Source organism: Tachypleus tridentatus, chromosome 10 (genome assembly GCF_004210375.1).
Source record: "Tachypleus tridentatus isolate NWPU-2018 chromosome 10, ASM421037v1, whole genome shotgun sequence".
Taxonomy (NCBI): Eukaryota; Metazoa; Arthropoda; class Merostomata; order Xiphosura; family Limulidae; genus Tachypleus; species Tachypleus tridentatus.
The window spans coordinates 192449951-192467242 of record NC_134834.1 but is presented as its reverse complement, the minus strand read 5'-3'; the positions used below and the strand labels follow the sequence as shown (position 1 = coordinate 192467242).

At 36.7% G+C, this 17292-nt stretch overlaps 1 long non-coding RNA gene and 1 pseudogene across 2 annotated transcripts in view; one reads left to right on the top strand and one right to left on the bottom strand.

The window, feature by feature from the left end:
• LOC143227859 (uncharacterized) overlaps positions 1-5910 on the bottom strand; it is a 28061-nt gene extending 22151 nt beyond the window's left edge. The window contains exon 1 of the long non-coding RNA XR_013015111.1: positions 5838-5910. This is a non-coding gene — a long non-coding RNA (uncharacterized LOC143227859). The remainder of the gene's footprint in view (positions 1-5837) is intronic.
• LOC143227858 (alkaline phosphatase-like) overlaps positions 1-16164 on the top strand; it is a 44733-nt pseudogene extending 28569 nt beyond the window's left edge. The window contains exons 6-10 of the transcript XR_013015110.1: positions 2099-2307; positions 7891-8031; positions 8872-9063; positions 11588-11710; positions 13063-16164. The product of XR_013015110.1 is annotated as an alkaline phosphatase-like (transcript). The remainder of the gene's footprint in view (positions 1-2098; positions 2308-7890; positions 8032-8871; positions 9064-11587; positions 11711-13062) is intronic.
• The last annotated feature ends 1128 nt before the right edge of the window (positions 16165-17292 follow it).

Here is a 17292-nt window from a genome sequence, read left to right as displayed (position 1 = left end):
CATTTTTTACACATTGCTCCTAGTCCTGAACATTATTTACATAATACTCCTAGTCCTGAGCATTATTTACACATTGCTCCTAGTCCTGAACATTATTTACACATTGCTCCTAGTCCTGAACATTATTTACACATTACTCCTAGTCCTGAACATTATTTACACATTACTTTTAGACCTGAACAATATTTACACATTGCTCCTAGTCCTGAACATTATTTACACATTACTCTTAGTTCTGAACATTATTTACACATTGCTTTTAGTCCTGAACATTATTTACATATATCGCTTTTAGTCCTGAGTATTATTTACACATTGCTCTTAGTCCTGCATATTATTTACACATTACTCCTAGTCCTGAATATTATTTACACATTGCTCCTAGACCTGAACAATATTTACACATTACTCCTTGTCCTGAACATTATTTACACATTGCTCATAGTCCTGAATATTATTTACACATTACTCCTAGTCCTGAACAATATTTACACATTGCTCCTAATCCTGAACAATATTTACACATTGCTCCTAGTTCTGAACATTATTTACACATTACTCTTAGTCCTGAACATTATTTACACATTGCTTTTAGTCCTGAACATTATTTACACATTGCTTTTAGTCCTGAGTATTATTTACACATTGCTCCTAGCCCTGCATATTATTTACACATTGCTTTTAGTTTTGAACATTATTTACATAATGTTCCTAGTCCTGAACAATATTTACACATTGCTCCTAGTCCTGAACATTATTTACACATTACTCACGTCCTGAACATTATTTACACATTGCTCCTAGTCCTGAAGAATATTTACATATTACTCCTAGTCCTGAGCATTATTTACACATTGCTCCTAGTCCTGAACATTATTTACACATTACTCCTTGTCCTGAACATTATTTACACATTGCTCATAGTCCTGAACATTATTTACACATTACTCCTAGTCCTGAACATTATGTACACATTGCTCCTAGTCCTGAACATTATTCACACATTGCTCCTCGTCCTGAGCATTATTTACACATTGCTGATAGTCCTGAACATTATTTACACATTGCTCCTAGTCCTGAACATATTTACACATTACTCCATCAAATTTTATGATCGTTGCTATCTTTTTGCGTCAGAAGTTTGTTTGTTGTTAGGCCCCACGATACCCAATGAGTTATACGTGATCTGTTTACAATAGGTACGAAACCAGATTTCTAGCCTTATAAACCTTCAGCCGTATCTCTGAGCCACTAGAGGGCTGCTTTACGAGCCAATGCGTAAAAATGAACTTTTGCACACAGGTAATTTACACTTATCATGGAACTCAAGCAAATATATATTGTCAGTGTTAATTTTCTGGGACCAAATGCACTGGATCCCCGTTTACACGCGTGTGGGGTGAGATGGTGAGCTGAAGGGATCAACATAGTTTACTATGTCCGTCAGATAGTAGTTGGCAGTGCAGTCGAAGCAGTCTTAAAATTAATCTTAATGTTTTCACTTTTAGATAAAAAAGAAAACCAACAGATTCCGGATCTTAGATCCGGCAAAAATTAAGCCTCATATATTGGGAAATACACGGACACCAACACATCATTTATGAAATCAGAGATCTTTATTTTGAAACATCTAAGTTCAAAACAGTCTCTGATGCATGTGTAGTAAGTATGGAGGCTTTCCTTGAGGTAGGCAGACATGTAACATCATAGGAGAAATGCCCAACTCTAACACGCAGGGTTCGAGTCTCCTTCCAACTGGGGTTACAAGAAGTCAGCACTTTTACAAACTGAACAGATGAAGAGTGTAGCTCGAGAATGGATCTTCTTTATAAAATGGTTAGGTTGTAAAAGAGGATTGCCTTGTTGACAGAAAAAAGTTCGCTAAGGGATTTTTTTTAAGATTAGGCTTAATCCGTAATTGTTTTTGGTATCGAAAAGAGTACACTGGTATTACTCTAATATTAATTAAAACACTTTTACTCTTCTGGTCAAGAACGTTTGGATATTGCCATTGGTTTCGATTTTATAAATAATATTCGGAGTGCTTGAGTATTTTGTTACTTTTTATCCAATTACGTTTCAATTAATTATATTCCAGGTAATACTCGGAGGAGGTCGACGTCACTTCCTGCCACAAAACGAACGAGATCCTGAGCGTCCGGCTGACATAGGACGACGTCTGGATGGAAGAAACCTGATTGAGGAATGGCAGAAGGACAAAAAAGGCACGAGACTTACATCATCGATTCGTGTGGAAGAAGGAAGATTTTGAAGCAGTGGACACTGGTCGTACGGATTACTTGTTAGGTAATTAGTTTCTGATAAAGTTTATAATTTTGGCCACAATACATAATATAAAAACTAGTAAGGTTTTTTTGCTCGTTTCAGTACCTCACGCAACGACATGAAAAGGGATCTACACACAGCAATCCTAATTTTTTTAGCTAACACACAAGAGATAAGACAACTAGTTAACAGTGCCCATCCGACAAAAATTAAGCCTTGTATATTGGATAATATACAGAAAATAGAAACGTCTTAAATTGTCGGTACATCATACAGAAAATCAGTAATTTTGATGTTGACACATCTGAGTTCTAAACAGTCTCCGATGTCAGTAAAGTATAATGACTTTCCTCGAGTTATGTAAACATGCAACATTACAGGAACAAACATCCAACTCAAGGACGTAGGGTTCGAATCTCCTTCCAAGACTTCTATGACCGCATAAAGAGCACATGTTTGCGACAATGAGTGGCAAACCATGAAGTCTCTAACTTTGAGGCCAGGCACGCTAAACATTAGACGACGTCCAGCTCCTCAGTAAACTAAATAAAAGTTACTTTAGATAAGCACTAGTGTTTAGAGAGACAAACAAAAATAAGATAAAATGATTTCAGTAGCGCTCTGTTGATTAAGACCAATCAAACAATAAGATGTTTGAATGAAGGAAAAGCACCAAGCTAAACCTTGCCATTTGTTCTTACAAACAGTATTATAAGGCCTCTTAACATTCTTCAGGCCCAGCATAGCCAGGCTGTTAGGACGCTCGACTTGTAATCCGAAACTCGTGGGTTCGAATCCACATAACACCAAACATGCTCGCCCTGTGGGGGCGTTATAAGTTACGGTCAATCCCACTATTCGTTGGTAAAAGAGTAGCCCAAGAGTTGGCGGTGGGTGGCGATGACTAGCTGCCTTCTCTCTAGTCTTACATTGTTAAATTAGGAACGGCTAGTACAGATAGCCCTCTGTAGCTTTGTGCGAATTTCAAAAACAAACAAAACATTCTCCATCAAAATGGCTCCAGTGGCTTAACTTGTTTTCGTTTGTTACTGTTTTTATGGAATTCGCACTTAAATTGTTGATTAGTTTGAGTCTTATGTCACAGCTGAGACCCTTTTGATATGTATATTTTCCGTGGTTAGTCATTCCCTTTGAAATATATAACATATTTTTTCTCCCATAAGTTATCATCTTCATCAGATTGAAAATAATTAAAATAAGTTTTAGTTTATTTTAAAACAGCCCCGTAAAAAATGCAAGTTCTTTTTAATTTACAGTTGATTGGTGAGCTGTCTAAAAGCCTCAAATAATGAATTTGAATATTTAAGATTTGTTTTTAATACATATATATACAGATTTTGTTAATGTCGCTAAAATTAATACTTCTGAAAAACGATTGCTAATTATTTCACATCTAATCAGCACGTAGTTGTACTGTTAGCAAATAAGTATTGTAACAAGAGACGAGGAGCTAAAAATATCTCATTAATATAATTTTGAGTAGTGTTTAAGGATTTTAAATTATATAGCCTTCATCTAGTGAAGTAACACTTTTGGAACATTTACTTAACTATTAATTCAAAACACATCACAAGAAAAAGTCGCCCATTGGATCAGTGGTTGTTTTCTGGACTTAAAAATGGTTAAATTCCTGGTTCGATCTCTCGTGTTGGACACAGTGAAGATAGCCGTATGAATAACTCCGCGATAAATAAAACACAACAAAAGCACGAGATAAAACATCTGTGTGAAGATATTTGTTTAAATAAACAAAATATAATTTATCTATGTTTCTTTTAATACTAAATTTCCAGGCGTAGTCGGGTGTCTAACGCGATAGACTCGTAATCCGAGGGTCATGGGTACGAATCCCCGTTACACCAAATATACTCGCCCCTTTTTCGCCGTGGAGGCGTTATAATGGGACGGTCAATCCCTCTATTCGTTGGTAAAATAGTAGCCAAAAAGTTGGCGGTGGGTAGTGGTGACTAGCTAGCTGCCTTCCCTCTAGTCTTACACTGCTAAATTAGGGACGGCTAGCGAAGACAGCTCTCGTGTAGCTTTGAGCGAAATTCAAAAACAAACAAAAACTAAACACAATTATACAATAATGGTAAAAATTAAGTTTAAAAACTCACAAAAACGAAGAATGGCAGCCACAGTTTATGGTACAAAGTGAAATTTCCCAATGGATATACTCTACCATATTACACATTTAAATCTATTTGCAAATAGCGAAGTAAATATAGTGATATTTCTTTATTTTAATACCCGTTCTGTCAAACAGCTTATAATTTTATATGAAAACGTTTCAACACTTTAATAATAAAATCAGAACTTTCATTTCTAGTGTAGTGCTGCAAAAGAAACAACAAAAACAGACTGCACATTACTGTTTTAAAATATGTATAGATCTTCGCATAGCTTCACTTTAAGATTTTGTGCTTTGTACACGAAGGAAGTTTTGATTTGATGCTTAAAGTCAGGGCACGTGCTCTCCTGTATCGGGTTTGGAACATTTCTTTATTACATTTATTTAAAAGAAATGTCTCATTTGATGATAGCTTTCTATCCCAGTGATATTACTCATAAATCATTTCGTTTGATCTGATGGATGGAAACACACTCCAGGAGATCGAAACGTTGTCTTCAAACTGGTACACTAAATCCGTTGAAACGATTTAAACGATTTGGATAGATATTGATACGATAGTTATAATCACGTTATTCGGTGTCCTTTTGTTTGTTTGTTTGAAGTTAAACGCAAAGTTTCACAATGTGATATCTGTGCCCTGCCCACCACGAGTATCGAAACCCAGTTTCTAGCGTTATAAGTCCACAGACTTACCCCTGTGCCACTAGGGGGCTACTCGGAATCAGCGTTGTTATATATAATGTTAAGGTATCGGTGTGTATGTTCTGAAACACAAAACTACACAATGGGCTAACTGTGCTGTGCCCACTACAGGTATTGAAACGTACCGTGAGCCACTGGGAGGACGACTCATTGGTTATTACAGTCAAAATAACTTCTGGCATATCTCTAGTGAGCTCGCTGTGTGTTTCTCCTCATGATTACGCTTTTGTTAATGACAGGAGTAGGCCCGGCATGGCCAGGTGGTTAAGGCGCTTGACTCATAATTTGACGTTCGCGGTTCGATTCCCCATCGCACCGAACATGCTTGCTCTTTCAGCTGTGTGGGCGTTATAACGTGACGGTCAGTCCCACTGTTCGTTGGTAAAAGAGTAACCTAAGAATTGGTGGTGGGTGGTGTTGACTAGCTGTTTTCCTTCTAGTCTTACATTGCTAAATTAGGGATGGCTAGCGAAGATATCCCTCGTGTACCTTTGCACGAAATTGAAAAACAAACAAACAGTGTCAGGAGTTTGGGGAAGTTGATGGATTATGTAGCATTACATATTCGTTCAAGTCGCTTCTTGGAACATTTAAAAAACAAACAATTATTTTAAAAGTTTATTTTCAGATATTAAATATTAACGTACGTATTTAATACAAAGCTAGTGCTTCACTGAATACTGCAAAAACTCACTTGCAGAAGAACTGAGACCCAGGCGTGGAATAAAACAGATGATAGACTGTTTGATTCACGTGCGCAGGTTGTTGTGACAGAACGAATCATGGTAATGTTTGATAAAGCGTGGAATCGACAGCAGCTAAAGCCCATTCGTGACAGATAAACATTTGGACATGAAAACATGGCTTATCACATAAACGACGGCGTTTGTTTGTTTCTTTTTGTAGTTATTTCAAATTATTCGGTATAACTTACATTAATTTTCTTATCCAAGCGATTAACGATAAGAAAGTCGTATCTGAAGAAATTCCTACATAACTGAACTACAGCTTAATCATTAGAAACGGCATGAAGAGATTCAAAATGTATAATTCTTTTTTTTTTAAAGGGTTGTGGATGAGGGTTTGTAATCTCTTGAATTAACCCAATGATTTGAAGTTATTACACAAGGCTTTGTTTGTTTGTTTCTTGAATTTCGCACAAAGCTATTCGAGGGCTATCTGTGCTAGACGTCCCTAATTTAGCAGTGTAAGACTAGAGGGAAGGCAGCTAGTCATCACCACCCACCGCCAACTCTTGGGTTACTCTTTTACCAACAAATAGTGGGATTGACTGTCACATTATAACGCCCCCACGGCTTGAAGAACGAGCATGTTTGGTGCGAAGGGGATTCGAACCCACGACCCTCAGATTACATGTCGAACGCCTTAACCCACCTGGCCATGCCGGGTCTCACAAAGCCTTAAAGAGCTGCTATAAATCAGCTGAATGTTCCATTATTAATTCTTCATACTTATTTACACGATTCGAAAAGCCTAACGACTTCTTTTTTAAGGTAACACAAACCCAAGTTTCGCTCCTGTGAGCACACTTTGAAAATGTTATCAAATTTTATTTTTTAGAGAACGCAACACAGGCTCAAACTCTGGACACCATACGGTTAGAAAATGATTACAGTTATGACATTTTCAACTGCGTAGTTAAAGAGTCATGACAGTTAGCCTGACATTAAAGTTTAACTTTAAAAAAAAAACAAATCATATCATGTGTAAGTAAGGGCGTGGCATTTCTTTAGTTCCGGTTACAGTAGAGTACTTCCGATTAAAGATATCAAAGGATGCTTCCTAGAGAATGACTTCCTGTATTAAAACCTCTATCGCACCCGCTTAAAACGTTAAAAAATATTTTTTGAAATTTGATTATATACATATATTTAAAGTATTAATGTTACTACCGTATATTATATGAACAAAATTAATTCCTTGAGTTTATATAGGCGTTGAGGATTTTCGTGCCATAAGTACACCTGCAAAGAGACATCAGCGCACAGCCGTTTCTAATTTTGTGCTGATGGATAGGTTAAAGAGAAGGCACCAAGTTAACAGTTCCCACCGTTAATTGTTGAACTAGGGTTACCTGACCGAATAGTGGGATTTGACTGTCACTTTTACTACGCACACACACACACACACACACATTCTTAAAGTGCGACGTGCCCCCCCCCAGTGGCTCAGCGGTATGTCTGCGGACTTAAACGCTAAAACCGGGTTTCGATACCCGTGGCGGGTATAGCACAAATAGCCCATTGTGTAGCTTTGTGCTTAATTCAAAACAACAACGTAAAGTGCGACGCACGTGTTTATGGCACAGACTTTCGAACCAGGAACCTCAAAGCCACGCTTGGCCCATGCACTGACGTCGAAAGAGACAATTTGCTGTCTAGTGCCAAACAATTCAGTCTCTCGGCTTTCTAATAAGAAAATTAAACCATGCACTATATTCAATATAATAAAATTGTTAATTTTTCTTCCACTTTTGAAATAATCAGTGACGTCTTATAGGACTATTGTATTCAAATTATGAAACAACAATTCTGTTGTTCACGTAGATGATGAGAGTTTTGAAGCTTTTAAAAAGACAATCTGTTTAAACTAAAATAGCCCCTATATTTTAATAATCATTTAATATTATTAACTGAATATTCGCTTGTTCCTGTTGTTAAATAAAAGTATGTTTTAAAACACACACACAAACGAATGATAAACGAAAATTTCCTAATCTATTGCAGGGTTATTTGACCACTCTCACATGACATACGAAACTGACCGAGACAAAGGTCCGAATGGTGAACCCTCTTTAGCTGAGATGACTCAAAAAGCTATTGAAATACTGCGTAGAAATCCTCACGGCTATTTTCTAATGGTAGAAGGTACGTATACCATTAGTAAGGGTCTATTACTACTGTATATGTGTAGAGATAGCGTACGTCTTTTGGGATGTAAGTATGCGAACAGCTTTTCATCATGTCGAAGTATTTATCTTATTTCTTGCGTTTAACACAAATCAAATCCCCCCCCTTCGGAAGTATGCTCACCCATTGTTTTGACGACAAGGAACCACGTTGAGGTAATAAAAGTTGGAAGACGTAATAGATGAGCACTTGATAATAAAAAACGAGAGGGAATAATCAATAGCCGCAGCTGTAGATAATCTCAAATCGGCCAAGAGATGGAGTTTTGAGCTGAAAGTTTGTACTTGGAAAAAACAACAAACTCAAAGCCATTATATGGGTCAATATGCCGTAACTATAAACACCTTGGCGAAATTGTGTACGTGTGTACTATGTTATGTTTGTAACAAAGCTTTCTTCAGTGCTCACTGAAACCTTCTTTTCTTATTGCTTAGTCTACATGTTTCTCCAAATAAAAGTATTTCGGTGTTATTTCATATATTCAGCTTTCTAAGCCTAATTTTAAACAACCTAACTTTAAGGCTTAAAGTATATTTGAGCCTCTTAATACGAGGGCGTTAATATTCTTTTATTCTATTTCTTACTTTTTTGGTTCTTTTTTTTCAGCAAAATTAACAGTTCATCTTACTTCGAGTCTCAGAGTCAGTGGTTGTTTTAACTTTCATGTTTCTCGTCCATCTTTTGATATTTCAAATGTGAGAATAAAACTATACCTCATGTTTCACAAATCATAATTTGATAACAAAATTGTTAAAGCTGCAATATAATTTTCCTTTTTTTTTTTTATACCCCCAACAGGAGGCCGAATAGACCACGCTCACCACTTTAACAATGCCTATCGCGCTCTAACGGACACGTTGGCACTAGAGGGCGCTGTAAAAAAAGCGTTAGAAATGACGAGAACAGACGATACATTATTGGTTGTGACCTCAGATCATTCGCACGTTTTCGCTTTTGGTGGCCATCCAAGACGAGGAAATCCAATATTCGGTAAATGATTTTTTTTTCCCTATCTTCATGGAAAAAAAAATAAAGTGTTATAATATCGGAAAGTATACTTCCAAACAACTACCTTCCATTTCATTTTTAGCACAAAACTATACCAGGAACTATCTGGACGTAGCCGGTAATCGAACCTTTATGTGAAAATGAGCTATAATTTTAAACAGGGACTTTGAAGCAACGAATTAAAAGTAATTTTTATATACTAACAACTGACGCTTTCCCAGAGGCACAGCGGCATGTCTGCGGACATACAACGCTAGAAACCGGATTTCGATACCCGCGATGAGCAGAGCACAGACAGCCCATTGTGTTGCTTTGTCCGTAACTTCAAATAAGGCCCAGCATAGCCAGGTAGGTTAAGGCGTTCGACTCGTAATCTGAGGGTCGCGGGTTCTAATTCCTGTCGCACCAAACATGTTTGCCCTTTCGGCCATGGGGGCGTTATAATGTGACTGTCAGTCCCACTATTCGTTGGTAAAAGAGTAGTCGAAGAGTTAGCGGAGGGTGGTAATAACTAGCTGCCTTCCCTCTAGTCTTACACTGCTAAATTAGGGACGACTAGCGCAGATAGCTTTCGTGTAGCTTTGCGCGAAATTAAAAAACAAACAAACTTCAAATGCATTATAAAAGTGACTGTCAAATCTCACTATTCGATTAAAGAAGTCCAAAAGTTGGCAGGGAGTGCTGTTGACTAGCTGCCTTCCCTCTCGTCTATCATTCCAAAATTTAAGATAACCAGCTCTTATATCGCAGCTTTGAGTGAATGTCTAAAAACAAAACAAACGGTCTAGATTTTACTAGTTTCTTGTTGACAAGCGAAAAGGAACCGAGCACTGTTTTGTATCACAAATAAAGTGAAATAAGTACGTGAAAAACACCTGTTTATTATTCCATTTACCTCCACTTGTAATAATGCTGGTTTGGACGAATTTATTTTGTATGTTCTAGTCATTAAGTGCAGTTACTTTTATTTGTGCCCTCGCTCCCCTAGTGGCATAGCGGTATATCTGCAGGCTCAGACCGCTAGAAACCGGATTTCGATACCCATAACAAGCAAAGCACAGATGACCAATTGTGTAACTTTGTATTTAATCCCAAACAAACCAAACTAAACTTTTATTTGTTTGCTTCAGACGTTCAAGCAAATCTAAACAAAGGCAATCCGCACTAACAATCTCTAATTCTGAGTTAATAGCCTAGAAGGAAGGCAGCTAATTAACAGCACCCACCGTCTACTCTTCGTTGCTTTAAATAAACAATGTGACTTGGCCATCACTCTTATAAAGCACTCACGGCTCAAAAATACGAAAACAAAAATGATTTTGCGGGAACAAGATAAAAACCATCAATTCACGATCAGACAGACACAAGAAACCAATGGTTACACGCTCTGCGCAATGTGTAATAAACTTTACAAGAGAGTGACTTAGTAAAACTGATTCCTTATATAACAATAAAAGTAAATGAAAGTTAGTCTACTTTTTAAATGTTTCGACTTCATTGTGATGTATATTTTATGTCAATTGTGTAGCGGAAGGTAAACATAGAAAAATAGTGTTTTATCTATTTGTCACTTGATGCTTTAGTGCCTATTACGTCACTACTCGGACGTACCAAGTATGTTAAGTTTATCCGCCTGTTTAGTTATTACTACAGCATTGTTTTAAGTGTAGACATTCAGTATTGTTAAATATTATCGCCCGTAGTGGCTCAGTGAGATGTATGAGGGTTTATAATGGTAGAATTAGGAGTTCGATCCTAGCTACGCACGCGGTACATATAGCCCATTGTGTTTAAACAAATAAAGTAAACAAAAAGTGAATGTTAACAAGTTGTGATTAGGTTTTCACAGATAAATTCTGTGAGGGACATCTGCACAGTTTAGTGCCACAATTTAAAGATAAAGCCTAGGTAAATGAAAAAAGGTATTTATAATAAAGGGAATATGAAATTAAGAGTGAAATAATGCAGTAAAATGTATCACTATATTATTCTTTGTTGTTAAGGCAATGCTAACGTTTCTTTTGATCGACCTGACAGATGATATGTGTACGTGTTTGATTTTAACCCTAAATTTTACCTACCGCGCAGAGTCGTCTGCAACTGAAGACGGTTGTTATTCTTAAAAGTTCGGATACAAACTTCAAGAAGCAGTTACTCATTTAAGACATTGTGGGTAGTGCCAACATGTCTTCCGTTATCGCTTCATTCGTTTTTATAGTGTTCACAGGTGGCGTTAAAAGAAAGAAATGCCAATAAACTTTACATTGTGTTAAATTTATTATTTTAGGCTTGCGTCATTACCTTCCCTACAAGAATATTGGTTTGAAACATAAATTATAATGAAATAAAAAAGACGTATTTTCTGTGCTAGGAATTTCCAAACTTTAATTACTTTTTATTAAATATATGATTCTTTATTTTCACATTTTTAGTGAGTACCATCATTTGAAACCACTGGTTCAAATTTGCGTGGTTATTCTAAACGTTCTTCTTGTTTGTATAACAGGCACTGATGATCATGTATCTGACGTAGATGGTTTACCGTACACGACTCTTCTGTATTCTAACGGACCAGGTTACAACAGAAACTTCCCGTTGGGTCGACAAAACCTCACGGGGTTAGACACTGGTAAGGACTTCATGAGTCTCGCTTCTTTTTTTTTTTCAGAATTAGATCTTTCCTAAGCCTACTCTCAAGCTCATCACGAGTCTCCTGGTTCTTTCGTAGAATTAGGCCTAACTTTACCGTGGATTTACTTCGTTTAAAACACCAATTACATTATGACGTTTAATCTACCCACTCCTCAGCGGTACAGCGGTAAGTTTACAAATTTACAACACTAAGTTTGGGGCTCGATACCCTACGGTGAACACAATAGATAACCCAATATAATGTGACTTTGTTCTAAATATATATATATATATATATACACGTTATAAATTTGTATATCACTTCTTTTTTAAAATATTTTACTTTTTAACATCTCCTATACGACCCAGCCTAGCATCTTTTTTGTACTAAGCCTAGTATAGTCAACAGTAAACCGGTGATTTAGGGTTATTTCAATAGGTTTCAATGAAAGAGGCTCGACACAACTTCTGCAACTCACAAAAACAAGTAAATACGAATGAAAACATGATATGATGAAAATCATTCTGAATTATAACATGGTGGTGCATTATACGTTATATCATCCTTCTTACTTACTATTAATAGCAGAAATGATAGTCTAAACTTGAGAATCGCTAAGGAAATTATTACCTAATTTCATCTGGTTCAGCTTCAACACTGCACCTTTAGGCTTTACTGTGCCGTTAGTTTCACAAAATATTGAAACTAATATTTTAAAATATCCTTTTTAAAAAAATAACGATACTGTTGTTGTTGTTGGGTTTTTTCCACTGTCAATACAGTAATCAGTTGAGGAATTTCCGATTCAGCTGGATTGTTAAATAAATTGAGATATGTTCTAACTGGTTCTTCCTTCATCCGACCTGGACCCACGGTTTAGCTTATTTATTACACTACAACTACACCTAGAACATGTTTCATTGCTACTTCGGTTTACTTTACATTTACAAGTTAACTTATCCATGTTGACTCTCATGTTATCGGATTAGGTCACAGCACCTAGGCCTCGAAAATAATGTCTTCCTTTTGTCTAATTAAAACAGCCCCAAAAATTTCTGGGATGGCTCTTTTATTTTATTTTAAGAGGGGGGTACACATTAAGATGCCAGGCTGACTCTTAGCAGGATTTGCATTTTTCTACAATTTGTAGATAATTAAGATAAAATATTAATACTAAATTAGCTTAAATATTTATCTACTCGATTCAGTCAAATATGTCTTATGTACAACGAGACAAAAACAGAAAAATTAATTAAGAACACATACATGGAAATAGAAGAGAAAAAAGACAAGGTAAAAAAATTAGTAGTTTAGAAATTGATGATAAATTGCTTTATTCCTACCTCCAGGAGATAAAAATTATGTACAACAGTCAGCAGTCCCCAGGAGATGGGATACTCACGGAGGAGAAGATGTACCAGTGTACGCTCATGGGCCTATGGCTCACCTATTCAGGGGAGTGTTCGAGCAAACTTACATCCCCCACGCTATGGCTTACGCTGCATGTATCGGTCCTAACAAGAAAACGTGTGGTCGAGGACGACATCACCACCAACCTCAGAAGTTGGACTGTCCACCTGTAGATGGAAAGGTTGCCTCAACTTGGAGAAATGGAGGGGTGACGGAAACCCCTCTTGTTTCTGTGTGTTGCGCTACAGTGATTACAGTTTTGCTGATCTGGCAGAATGAAAAATGTGATATGGGCGTTGGATTTAACATGGTTTAACGTGAACAACATTGTTTTAAGTTTAACACCTAACATTTCATTTTGATCCATCAGATCAGTTGTGAGGATGTGTGATGGAACTTAAGACCAGTATTACATAAGAAACAGGCACGTTTGTAAAGGAAAATAATGTTTGGATTGTCTTAAATTTAGCGCAGATAGCCCTCGTGTAGCTATGCAGTGTAAGACTAGAGGCAAGGCAACTAGTCATCACCATCCACCGCCAACTCTTGGGCTACTCTTTTACCAACGAATAGTGGGATTGACCGTCACATTATAACATCCCGGCGGCTGAAAAGGCGAGAATGTTTGATGCGATGGGGATTCTAACCCGCGATCCTCAGATTGCTAGTCGAACGCCCTAACTACCTGGCCATGCCGGCCGGAAAATAATGTTCCAACTCGTTAACATAATATAATTACTTAAAGTTTGTGTTCTGAAGTTTGAAGCATGTGTACTGGGGAAAATAACTGATGTAGTTACACCTTTAACTGATAAACAATCACATAATATTTAACAATATACATATCAGTGTGCAGATATATTTAACAATATACATATCAGTGTGCAGATTGCCATGACTGTGGCTGTTTAAATATTTGCTATTTAAAAACTGTTGTACTAATGTGAATACTGTACTCCTGCCATTTTAAAGATCACTGGCCCGGTATGACCAGTTGGTTAGGGCGTTTGACTCGTAATCTGAGGGTCGTGTGTTCGAATCCCGTTACTTCAAACATGCTCGCCCCTTCATTGGGGGGGGGCGTTGTAATGTTCGGTCAGTCTCTTTATTCGTTCGTAAAAGAGCAGCCCAAGAATTGGCGGTGGGTTGTGATGACTAGCTGCCTTCCCTTTAATTCTACACTGTTAAATTGGGAATGACTAGCGGAGATAACCCTCATGTTGCTTTTCACGAAAATTCAAAGCAGTCAAACAAATGCAAACATGTTAAGGTTCACTACAAAATCATCATGATTTATTACGTGTGACCACTATCAGCCATATTGAAAACCTTCAATGTGACCGTCTGTTTACACTGTCAGTCCACCAATGGGACAGCGGTAAGTCTACGGATTTACAACGCTAAAATTAGGGGTTCGATTCCTCTCGGCGGATGCAGCACATAGCCAGATGTTGCTTTGCTGGAAGAAAAACACACACACAGTCAAGTTAAGCATCCCTATTGTTACGTAGCGTAAATAGCTTTAAAAACTGAAATCCCTTCATACTCGGACAATTACCAGTAATGAAATTAAACAGTTGGAAACACTGACAGTCTGAGAGTGGTCATGGATTCTTTTTGGTAATGTATTTAAATATTACCGGTTACGAGAACAAATTACATGGTAATCTCGACAGCGTGGAAGTGGCCATAGATTATTTTTCTTTATGTGATAAAAACAGACGGTAATTTTGATAGACTGGGAGTGGCCATGGATTATTTCCTAAAATGTGTATTAATATTATCGGTTTCGTGATCAAACAGTCGTTAGCCTTCTGAATTCTGTTTTTATTACGTCCATTTTTGTTTATTACATACAAACACTCGAAATACAATAAGTATTTCTCATGCAAGAAACCTCGTGTAAAGTACAACCAGAGAGTCCCAAGGCTCAGTCGAGACAACAACAACAACTGAGACCTAAATTCACACTTTTCGTTTATCTCGCCCCTTAGTTACTTCTTGGTTACATATTTCTGAAATGGATTATTACTTTGGAAAGTTTAAAAACTATATTATAAACAACTTGTAGTCCGTCTTCCTCAGACCAGATGAGATGAGGCTTAGCAAACATTGTAACGTACAGTGAGTACTGTCTTATCGGATTAGTAACATTATCTCTGAGTATGTACACCACATCGTTGGTTAAGTATAACTACATCCTATAATTATGCATACCAACATTTGTTCTATATAAGTATGTTTAAATACGTGCCGTATATGTCTTTTCAAGATACAATGTTCACGAAAAGTTAAGTTTTTGTAAACAAGAACCTAATTCCCTCTAAGTTGACCATGTAAAGTGTAAAAAACAAACAAATTGTGAGTTTTCCATTTTTTTACTAATTCAGTGTATTTGTTATGAAAGAGAGTTCTAGTTTTCAACCCTTTTTTGTGTATACGTATTGTCATGTGTCCTTAAGATGTGACATGTGACCACGGAAGATATGGAATAAAAGTTGATATCTCTGCACTAATATACGTGTCTTTTACAAAACTAAACATCTGATTTCTTACTGTTTTTATAATTATATTAAAAACACAATAATTTGAGCTTCAACAGTGACTTGACATTAATTCGTTGAGCAATAATCTTTTTTACAATTTGATGTATGTGTTTTTTTTTTATATATTTCTGGAAGCACAATAACATTAATTTATGTCTAACTCGATTTTGAACAAGATGCCAATGTTTCTGAAAGCGTTGGGTAAATTATTACAGACCCGTGTATCTAGTCGTCTTATAACAGTATTGTTCACACTATAACATTGTGTGATGAAATTACGTCTCACTATTATACAACAATGTATTCATTAAATTACTACAGACATTGTTCAATTACTCCTTACATTATTATTTTGTGATAAATTATGTTGTATGTATGTATGCTTAGCTGAGTATGGTTAGAACAAAATAATAAAGATTCGAAACAGCTGTATTACAACAGTTAAAAACAGTGTCATTCATATCTGTAATAACTGAACTTTTATGTATATACTAAAACGACCAATTTATAACCTCTCAACTGTGACTGTCCAGTCACAACTAATCTCAAATTGTATTCAGTACAGGTAGCTCGTTCATATCTTTTCGAGACTGCAATTAAAACAATAATACGTACAGAAGATATACTTGAAAACTAGTTCGAGTCTGCCACCAGGAGGAGGCATATCTGTTACGGATATTCTAAATTTTAGTTAACTTACAGAAAATAGAAGATGAAATTCTAAGCGTTCATCACATCAAATGTGTGTGTGTATTCATTATGTTGTCTGTGTGTTGAATTTTCGCGTAAAGTGCTAATTTAGAAGTGTAAACTAGAGGGTTTGGTTTTATGAATTTTGCGCAAAGCTATACGAGGGTTATTTGCGCTAGCTGTTCTTAATTTATAGCATTGTAAGACTAGAGGAAGGCAGCTAGTCATCACCTAATTCTTCTAATTTTGATCACCATTTTCCCTGTTTTCAAAGAATAAAATGTTTGCCATGTAGACATTTATATACGAATGTCATTTATTGTGACGACTTAACATTAGAGGTGGCGATAAGTTATAAGTAACAAACAATCATTATTACATGGTAATATTTTACATAACACAGTTAAATGGCCCGGCATGGTCAGGTGGGTTAAGGCATTCGACTCGTACTCTGAGGATCGATGGTTCGAATCCCCGCCACACCAAATATGCTCGCCCTTTCAGCCGTGGGGCGTTATAATGTGACGGTCAATCCCACTATTCGTTGGTGAAAGAGTAGCCCAAGAGTTGGCGGTGGGTGGTGATGACTAGCTGCCTTCCCTCTAGTCCTACACTGCTAAAGTAGGGACGGCTAGCGCGGATAGCCCTCGTGTAGCTTCGCGCGCAATTCGAAAACAAACGAACAAACAAACATAGTTAAAATTATCTTTTGTTTACAAAAACAAAACATTTTATAATCAGTGTACTTTCCTGTTTGTAATGTTTTTAATAAAATTCCAGAAAACAGTGAGATATCAAATATTTCAAATAAGATTTTCGTGGGATAGCGTTATCGCTAATGATCCAAGTTATTGGAAACTAACCGTTGTGTCAGTACCATATTTACCTAACGGATAGGTCGACTAAGACAGATATTATGTTTTACTCCACCCT